Source organism: Podarcis raffonei, chromosome 2, assembly GCF_027172205.1.
Source record: "Podarcis raffonei isolate rPodRaf1 chromosome 2, rPodRaf1.pri, whole genome shotgun sequence".
NCBI classification, from domain to species: domain Eukaryota; kingdom Metazoa; phylum Chordata; class Lepidosauria; order Squamata; family Lacertidae; genus Podarcis; species Podarcis raffonei.
Genome location: NC_070603.1, coordinates 123,078,769 through 123,089,224, shown reverse-complemented (window position 1 = coordinate 123,089,224; position 10,456 = coordinate 123,078,769). Strand labels below are relative to the sequence as shown.

General features: G+C 43.9%; 1 pseudogene; it reads right to left on the bottom strand.

Annotated features, from left to right (window-relative positions):
* Positions 1-3,621: 3,621 nt before the first annotated feature.
* LOC128408862 (zinc finger protein 91-like) overlaps positions 3,622-10,456 on the bottom strand; it is a 51,802-nt pseudogene continuing 44,967 nt past the window's right edge.

The window sequence follows — 10,456 nt, the reverse complement described above, 5'->3', positions numbered from 1 at the left end:
TTCTTTACAACTATGGGTCTTCTTTTACAAGCATTAGCTCTGCAGGCTTTCTTACCCTTCCTTAATGGGCCACTCCTACAGAGGGTGGAGGCGAGGCCATGGTTACTTTCTGATTCTGCAGGCATTCCGACGGGTTTTCTCCAGAAAGTTTTACAGGAGTCAGCCATGATGGTAAGAATTTTTGTGCAAATGTCCAGGTAGGACTTTATGGATGGATTCAATGTCCTCAGTAAGGAGCACCAGCCATTTGATGATTGAAAGACCCTCTTCATTTGTCTCATGGGAATGAGGATAAGAGTCTTTCGAAGGTTTATTGTTTCCCGAGGCCAATTCCGAAATTTGTTTTAACATTAGTTCCTCCATTTTTTGATCTAACGATGGTTCGGGGGGAACTTGGGATTTGGCTTTCAGTTTCGGGGATGCCTCATCGGCTGTATCGAGGATATTTTGTGTTGCTTCCAATATATTCAGGCTTTTATCACTGCTTTTAGTACACTCCTTTCTTTGCATAACCAGTCCTTCACTATGGCTGTAAGAGAGATTGGTAGGAGAGAGTAGAATTTCTCTTCCCTCCTTGTTCTTGTTCTCACTCATTTCAGTCGTTTCCTCATTTGTTCCACATTTTGCTTTGTTCATGTAGAAGCGAGTGATTTTTGTTTGCGCATTCTTTAGAGTGGTTCTTTTAAAGGTGGGTCTTACAGCCTTCAGAGAAAAGCCTGAGGTTTTGCAACCACTTCTGGTCATCACCATTGTTTCTTTAAAGTTGTAAATTATTTCTTTATTGTTGTAATAAACACGCTACAATGCTCAGCTGCATTAAAAGTTCACAGCAGGTTTCCTTCAGCTATTAGCCTTCCTTATCACTTAAAACAATGATAAAACACTCAGTGTATCTTCTTAAAAAGTTACTTTTTAAAAAAAGTTAGTAGGGGGAAAGAAACAATGGCCGCTAGGGCAACTCACTTTCCTTTTTCCGCTCTGCATATAGCTTTGCGTCTGTGCTGATTTTGGCTGTCAGCTGAACTCCACGAAATTTTTCTCTCCGGGTTCTCCTTGTTGCTCCGAGACTTCACTTTATGCTCCAGATTTCTTTAACTTGAGAGCGAGGTGCTTTCTCTGCGAGCTTGGGGCATCGCTATTCGGAGGTAGAAAGTGGCTTCCCTCGACCCACTGCTCCGCCCCGCCCCGCCGTTCTCCAGTCAAACAATAAAACAATAAAACAATAAAACAATAAACTAAAAATAAAGCGAGGAGGTAATAAAACAGCTAGTAAAACGTTAAAACTGAGAGTTTAAAACCAGGAAGTGGTTAAAAACTACTTAAAACTACTTAAAAGCTTAGTTAAAAGCAGAGGAGTCTGAATAGCCTGCTGTCTCCGTCGCCATCTTGGAAGCCGCTGTTTTGCTGGAAGCCGCCCAGAGTGGCTGGGGAAACCCAGCCAGATGGGCGGGGTATAAATAAATTATTAGTAGTAGTAGTAGTAGTAGTAGTAGTAGTACTCAAGGAGTTAGTCTGAAGGCAGAAGATGTGGAACGAGCCCATTGCTGCCGAGGGCCTAAGGGGAGAAAATCCCCCAGGAATGCAATAGTTACGTTTTCTAGAGAGAAGCTGCAACAGCAGGTATACCAGACTTTGAAGGAAATTGAGTTTCCAAGGGAAAAGAGTGTGGGTGAGTCGAGATGTATGCCAGGCTACTTTAAGGCAAGAAAGCCCAATGAAACCTTATGCACAAAAACTGCATAACAACGACATAACATAAGGTTTTACAGCTGAATTTTATAAGGAAATGGTAGAAATTTTGGCCCCGGAACTACAACTTTTTAACAGTATACTAGAAGGGGAAAAGGCCCCAGAAACATGGAGAAAGGCAGAAATAATGGTAATCTTAAAACCAAACAAAGACCCTAAAGAAGTAGGTTCATATGGACCTCTAAGTCTATTAAACCAAGATTATAAAATCTTCGCCAAAATTATGGCACCCCCCAAATAATAAAAGAAGACCAATATCACGGACAAGTAAAAAAGTTCGGGCTACTGAAATTAGATGTCTTTAAAGCATGTGATACATTTTTTATGGGAAACAATGACAAAATATGGAATAGGAGAGGTTTATCGGTTCGCGATACAAGAACTATATAAGGAAAGAACAGCAGTGGGGAGAGTTAATGGGGAATACTCCCAATCTCCCCCAATACACAGAGGCGTTCGGCAGGGGTGTCCTCTTTCGCCGTTCCTATTTATAATGGCTATAGCACAACTAGCGGAAAGGATAAGGAACTGTGGGAGGATAGAGGTCTATAGGATTGGGAAAGAAGAGATGGAAATCAATTTGTTTGCAGATGATATTACTGGAATCATAACAAATCCTAAGGAAGGGATAAAAGAAATAAAGATAATATTCGAAGATTTTGAGGAATATTCTGGATTAGGGGTAAATATAACAAAATCAGAAATAATGTATTTTAATGTAAATGTAGCCGGAAAAAACGTAATAAACAACATAACAGGAATGGGCCTGGGGTCTAAAAGAATAAAATACCTAGGCATCAAACTCTGCAGAAATATTAACAAGACTGCAGAATTCAACTATAAGAAGGTATGGAATGAAATATTAAAGTAGAGATGAGAAAACAGCAAATGGAACAATGCTACATAACTCCAGCCCAGCTTGCTAATATGGTAGCAGGATTGAATTCTAGCTGTTGGCACTGTAAACAAGTCAAGGGATGGTTTTCCCATATGTACTGGGAATTCCCGGAGGTAAAGGAATTCTGGGAAAAAGTCCTAAAGGTTATTAAGGAATTTTTTAAAATGAAGCTATCAATAGATTTCATGACAATGGGTATACTTGGAAACATGGCAATAGAGAAAGGTGACCAGTTTACCTTCAAAGGTATGATATTAGCGGGAAAGGCAACGACAGCTTTAGGTTGGAAAGAGAGAGGAAAAGACAGTAGAGGCATGGAATACTTATTTGTTGAACTTATTCAGTCAGACATTGTCGCAGTCATGTCACAGGAAACAACGTGGAAGGTCAAGTCCACCACAATAAGGAACAGATAGAACCCCTATCTTGATTGGATAAAAACTACTGGAACAAAAGACATTCGGTAGAAACTAAAGACACTATGCCCGTGGCTGAGAATAATTGTTTGAACCCTTCCAATGGGTAGGGGGGGGGAGGGAAAGGAAAAAATTGTACAGCAAATTTAAAAATTGTAAGCATATATGTAAAAAATCGAATATTTTTTTTAAAAAAAGAAAGTAATGCAAAATAGATTAATCAATTCCAGACTTTTAAAAACAACTAAAACAGCAATTTAACATGAATTTTACTATCTAACGAGATCATTGATCCATAAAATGAAAGCAATAATCAATGTACTGGACTATAAAAGAAAGAAGACAGTACTTTAGATTAAAATTAAAATTATTATTTTTTTCTTACCTGCACTGATGATAGACATTGTTTGGATGGGGCTTTTATGCATTGCCGCAGTCACACAATCAATCAAAAACAGAGAAGAAGCCACAGTCACAAAAATGAAAAAGCCAAATAAAAACGCCATTACTTTTAGCAAAAACAAAAGCACCAAATAACACCTCAGAACACTGCAATTGGAAATGGAAGGCTTTGATTACAATGGGGGAGGGCGCAAATTAGCAGCGCAACAGTGAAAACAGAAGCTCAGGAGCACGTTCGGCTTCCGAAGCAAAGTTCGCAAACTGGAACACTGACTTCCAGGTTTGCAGCATTTGAGTTCAAAGTTGTTCAGGAACTAAGCTGTTTGAAAACCGAGGTACCGCTGTATACAGACATGGTTGCCATATATCCAGAATTGTAAGCAGCGTCTGGGCGGAAATTGCTGAAATGTCCGGGAAAATCTGGACATATGACAGCCCATGTTGCAAGCGTAGATTTCGGCAAACGTCACTTGAAATAGATACGCACCCCCCCAGTTCCTTCAAGCCCCCCTCATATGGCTTGGTTTCAGACCCTTGATGATCTTGATTGACTCCTCTGAATCATCTTCATGAAGTTTTCCCTTAGCATGTAGCTAGCTGTAAATCTTAAATTTACTTTCCACAGTTGCTCCCATAAAGCAAAGTCAATGTTTTGTCCTACATCTCTGGCCCAGCTTCTCATTCATGATTTTATCATTTCATTCTTTGTATCCCACTTCAGTAACATTTAGATAATATTTTAACCCTGGAGCCTAATAACTGCCTTTCAAACTGTGAGTTTTGTTCTGCAAATCCGTTTTTAAAAATCTGACTTAAATGTTGCATTCAACTGATGGTAAATTGACCAGTCTCCCTCCCACCTAGAGGAAGAAGTTCCCTTTATAGGGACCCCACATACAATGAAGCAATACCACACGGCCCTAAACCTAACCTCCTAATACATTGACCTCAGCGGGTATTGGTCTGCTGTGTCAAAGTTTTACTGGACATTTGGACAATATTGGTGAGAGCACCTGTAATCTCAGGGTCACCACTTCCCCTGGAATAAGAATCACTTCCGTCCAAACCAGTAAGTATGTCTGTAATTATGACAATCTGACCAATGCCTAGACGACTTAAGCCCTATATCAGACTCCTCTCCATGGGTTTCCCCCCAAATATAGAGCATGGTCCAATCCCCTGGACATTCTCAGACATACAGAAGTCCTTCTCAAGGTCATGAAGGAATCTGAAGAGGTGATTCAAGCAACACAAAAGGAGATGTCTCCTAAAGATCAGGAGGAACTTTCTGATAGTAAGAGCCAGCAGTGAAAAGGAACTCCCTCAGAAGGGGGTGGACTCTCCTTCATTGGAGGTCTATAAGAAGAAGTTGGATGGCCATCTGTCATGGATGCTTGAAATGATTTTTTTCTGCGTTGGCAGGTGTTGGACTAGATTCCGAATCTACCATTCTATTATTCACCATGCTGTGAGTTCTTGAATTGACTTTTTTACGAGGGGAATTTTATCTACATTCCATGCGCTGATATGCTTTCAACCCTGTATGAATTATTTGGTGGGCCATGAGAGTGGCACTCTGACTGAAGGCCTTCCCACATTCCAAACACTAAGAAGATTTCCCTCTGGTGTGAATTCTCTGATGCAAAGCAAGACTGCGGCTGTGACTGAAGCTCTTTCCACATTCCAAGCACTGGTATGGTTTCTCCCCTGTATGGATTCTTTGGTGGGAAGCGAGATGGGCGCTCTTACTGAAGCTCTTCCCACATTCCAAGCAGTGATAGGGTTTCTCCCCTGTATGGATTCTGTGATGCAAAGCGAGACTGCGGCTCTGACTGAAGCTCTTCCCACATTCCAAGCACTGGTATGGTTTCTCCCCTGTATGGATTCTTTTATGGATTATGAGATAGGGGCTTTGACTGAAACTTTTCCCACATTCAAAGCACTGATAGGGTTTCTCCCCTGTATGGATTCTTTGATGGGAATAGAGACTCTGACTGTGACTGAAGCTCTTTCCACATTCCAAGCACTAATGTGGTTTCTCTCCTGTATGAACTTTTTGATGGGAATAGAGACTCTGACTGTGACTGAAGCTCTTCCCACATTCCAAGCAGTGATAGGGTTTCTCCCCTGTATGGATTCTTTGATGAAAAGTGAGACTGTCCTTTCGACTGAAGCTCTTTCCACATTCCAAGCACTGAAAGGATTTCTCCCCTGAATGAATTCTTTCATGGGAAGTGAGATGGGTGCTCTGACTGAAGCTCTTCCCACATTCCAAGCAGTGATAGGGTTTCTCCCCTGTATGGATTATTTGGTGGGAAGCGAGATTGGTGCTGTTACTGAAGCTCTTTCCACATTCCAAGCACTGATATGGTTTCTTCCCTGTATGGATTATTTGGTGGGAAGCGAGATTGGTGCTGTTACTGAAGCTCTTTCCACATTCCAAGCACTGATAGGGTTTCTCCCCTGTATGGATTCTTTGATGGGAAGCGAGATGGTCGCTCTTACTGAAGCTCTTTCCACATTCAAAGCACTGATAGGGTTTCTCTCCTGTATGGATTCTGTGATGCAAAGGGAGACTCTTGCTGTGACTGAAGCTCTTTGCACATTCAAAGCACTGATAGGGTTTCTCCCCTGTATGGATTCTTTGGTGGGAAGCAAGATTGGTGCTGTTACTGAAGCTCTTTCCACATTCCTAGCACTGATAGGGTTTCTCCCCTGTATGGATTCTGTGATGCACAGCGAGACTGCGGCTGTGACTGAAGCTCTTTAAACATTCAAAGCACTGATAGGGTTTCTCCCCTGTATGGATTCTTTGGTGGGAAGCAAGATTGGTGCTGTGACTGAAGTTCTTTCCACATTCTAAGCACTGATAGGGTTTCTCCCCTGTGTGGATTCTTTTATGGATTATGAGATGGGAGCTTTGACTGAAACTTTTCCCACATTCAAAGCACTGATAGGGTTTCTCCCCCGTATGAATTCTTTGATGGGAAGTGAGACTGTACTTCCGATTGAAACTCTTTCCACATTCTGTGCAGTAATACAATTTCTCTCCTCTGTGAATTCTTTCATGTGAAGTGAGGCTATCCCTCCGAATGAAGCTCTTTCGTTGATGGGAGGTGGACTGGGAGCTCTGGCCGATGTTCTCTCCATACTCTGAATATTTATTTGATTTCTCCGATATGTGGATTCTGTTGTGGTCCCCCTTGTTCTTCCCTTCCCATTCATCACCATCTGCAACGAAGAGAGAAGATAATTATTGCCTCAGGAAGAAATGGAGCTCCAGATTATTGAACAAAGTTCCCCGCCCCTCATCTCACCAAGAGACTTGAGAGTGCTCCGTTTCAGCCTCAAGAGGACAGCCTTGAAGTCTAACTTAATGGCATTGTAGATGTGTGGCATCTTCAACCCCCTAACACTTGAGCACGCCTGAGGGTGCCTGACTCTCTTGAAACCAATGGGCCACACTGCCAGCATACTGCGACCGGGGCGCAGATGACACAGAACCATCAAACCCACCACCTGACCCCTCCCCCAGCAATGCACTGCCATGTTAGGGTAAGTTGTGCTAAGTCTGCATTGCTGCCCCGGACCCCAACCCCACTCAGAGCGAAGGGGACGTGCTTCACATCCATTATTGAACAACGTTAATGAATGCTTGTGATAAAGGAAGGACTGAAGTTAGATGTGAGGCCTTACAATAGTTTCCACTGCCTTTGTTTCCTGGTAATAACTGACATATTGCTTGGCTTTTATCTGGGATAGATTTGATTTGGCTCAATCCTGGAATCCACCCCATATGCAAGGTCAGTCATCTCTTTGGTCAATCAAATGCAAACAGAAGCCAAAACAACAAACCTGACAGAAGTTACTTCAACTTCCCTAAAAACTCTCAAGCCCACATTTAAGAAGGCCTGGGTGGTTCAGACAAGCCTGGTCATTGTTTCAAAATGCATGACTAGACAAAGAATATTCACAAACAGTTGATATCCCTCCATTCAGGGCTCACGGTGTGGATGTTAGAATCCCAGATGCTGTTGGTCTCCATCCAAATAGTGGTGGTTCATCAAATAGAGCAGGGGTGTCCAACAGGTCGATCACGATCTGCTGGTTGATCCCTGCGAGGTTTTGGTCAATCGCAGTCAATTGCTGGCCCCCTCCCGGATCCTCCCTCCATTGTTGGAGAATGGAAGACAGAGCTTACAAACTGAGGCTGGAGGCTGTTTCCCCCCAGCGCTCCTTTGGTGAGTTGCTAATAAAAGCTCAACAACTTTGACCTGAACCCCTACAAAACAGGGGTAGATCACTCCAAGTTTTTAATTCTGCAAGTAGATCGCAGTCTCTTGGAAGTTGGCCACCCCTGAAATAGAGGTATGTATGGAATTTCAAAATTGATGTTATGATCTAACAGGGAATTTTAACGAGAGGGTCCATGATCCCTCAATTCTCCTTCTTGACTTCCTTACGAAAAGCTCTCTTGTCAGGATCCAGCAACGTCCCTGCCTCCTCTGAAACAAGCAGGAACATCTTCACCTGCACACTCCCCATCAGCTGTTGCCTCAATCTAAATTTGGTCTAAATTTAAACCTTTTCCTAAATATCTTTCTTCACTTTGAATCTCCTCTCATTTTCATGAGGAGACCAACTCTGTATAGTTTAATTGGTAACAGAAGATGGAAAATGACTATTACTCACACTTAATCTAAGCACGACAGTCACAAGAGCTTCTGAATAGGAATTTGGCTATGCGATGTTGAATGTTCTCTGTTCTCCGCTGTTTACCCTTTTTTGTTTCAATTTATACCAATTCATGAACCCAGAACTCATACACTGATCACCAACGAGGAACGACATGTTATTCCTGCAAATTTATTTAGTCTACATATTTGTATCATATATTAGCCTTATATGATCCTTGTTTTTAAAAGAAAAGGAAAAGTTATTCCTAAAAGAAAAGAAAAGGGCAAAACACAGAGGCCCCATCGGCAATCAGTCCTGAAATTAGGATCAGGTAATTTAAAGAATCATGGCTTCTAGTGCTGCGCAATGGATCAGTGAGTTCTCTGACATTGGTAGGGCATTCAGAGCACAGTACTGGCACCAATACATCGCGGTGGCCGGGGAGCTGTGACGTATTCCTGGCTCAAATTGCCTGCAGATGTCAAAGGCGCTGGAAGGCAGGTGGAGGAGCCCAAAAAGGTGCCCACCTTCTCAAACTCCATCCGCCTGCCTGCCTCATCCCACCCCCAAAATGAGCAAGCCCCAGTAACTCTCCAGCCCCATCCATCCATGTCCCCATCTCCCCTCCCCTGGGACTCACCAGATATCTCGGAAGTCCCTGGGAGGGAACGCTCAGAGGCTGTGAGGAGGGATGCAGGAGACAACCTGACCAGGTCAACTGTCCATCTTCCCCCTTCCATCCTCGCTAGGTTTACAGATTCAGTCTCTTTCATCCTTCCTGAGGAGTCGAGAAGCCACCACAAGCTGCAGGGTCCTGGGAGAGAGGAAGAAACAAAGGGAGCCTCAGAGGCCCTGCAGGGATTCTCCTGCCCTAGATATCCCCCTGCGCCTGGAGAAGCACAAATGGGGCAGCCCCTTCCCAACAGAAACCCCATTTGAAACTTCTCCAGTGGTTCCAACTTAATCTGTTTGCACCTCACCCCACTTCGTAAGGCTGGCATGGTCTGCACACTAATGACCTGAGAGTGGACCCCATTGAACTCAGAGGGGCTTATGGATAGAACTTGGTGCAAAAACCAGGCACCATCCTGTCCCCAAGCCTGAAAACTGCAGCCCCAGAGCATGGGCAGAATACAGCCGAATAGCTATTACATGTGGGTGCCCCCACGTCTCAGTGCAAGAGATGCCTTAACAGTTGAGCTGGCTGGGCCCCAAACCTCTTTCTGCTCATCATTAGAGCTGTTGAGAGACCCTAGAAGGTTGGGACTAGGATCTGGCTCCTGCTGTTTCTTAGCCACCTCCTCATTTTCCTTATTCACGCAAAATGGAGTGATTTTTGGTTGTGCTTTCTTTAGAGAAGCTCTCTTTGGAGCAGGGCCTGTGGCACTCGGGGAGAGACCAGAAATTTTCTAACCACTCCAGGTCAACACCATCTTTTCCCTTAATTCCATATCATGTTTCCTTATGCCATTTGTAGCAATTAAAGCTTTTCTAACTTTAGTCTGCAGCAACCTCTGTGTCATTCACTTAGTGTTCTGCAGAATGCGGAGGCTAGACTGGTGACTGGGAGTGGCTGCTGGAACCATGTAAGACCGCTGCTAAAGGAACTACATTGGTTCCCAGTATGTTTCCAAGCAGTATTTAAAGTGTTGGTGCTGAGCTTTAAAGCCCTAAATGGCCTCGGCCCAGGATACCCGAAGCAGCATCTCCACCCCCATCGTTCAGCCTGGACACTGAGGTCCAGCACCAAGGGCCTTCTGGCGGTTCCCTCAGTGCAAGAAGAGAAGTTACAGGGAAGCAGGCTGAGGGCCTTCTTGGTAGTGGCGCCCTCCCTGTGGAACACGCTACCATCAGATGTCAAGGAAATAAAGAACCACACAACTTTTAGGACACATCTGAAGGCAGCCCTGTATCGTGACATTTTTAATGTTTGATGTTTTATTATGTTTTTATATGTGCTGCCCTGAGTGTCTGGAGAAACCCAGTCAGATGGGTGGCAGGTAAAGATTATTGTTATTATTATTATTCGCACAGGATTTTGATGGCGGTGGCAGCTTCACCCCAGTGCCTTGCCAGGGCAGGAGGGGCATGGTCTTCCTAAACATATTGAGCTGAGCAAGGCTGGATGCAGCTCCTGCTCCCAAGAGTGGCACGTGCCAGTCTGTGCACTGGCTCAGCTGGGAGGGGGCAGATGTTTAGCTATTGATCCATCACAAGGTTGGAAACCAGATCTCACCCGCCCTAGGGACTCCTCCCAAGAATCCTGGGAGCCAGAATTGGTTCAGGACCCTGAGAGGTGCAAGGAGACAGCTTC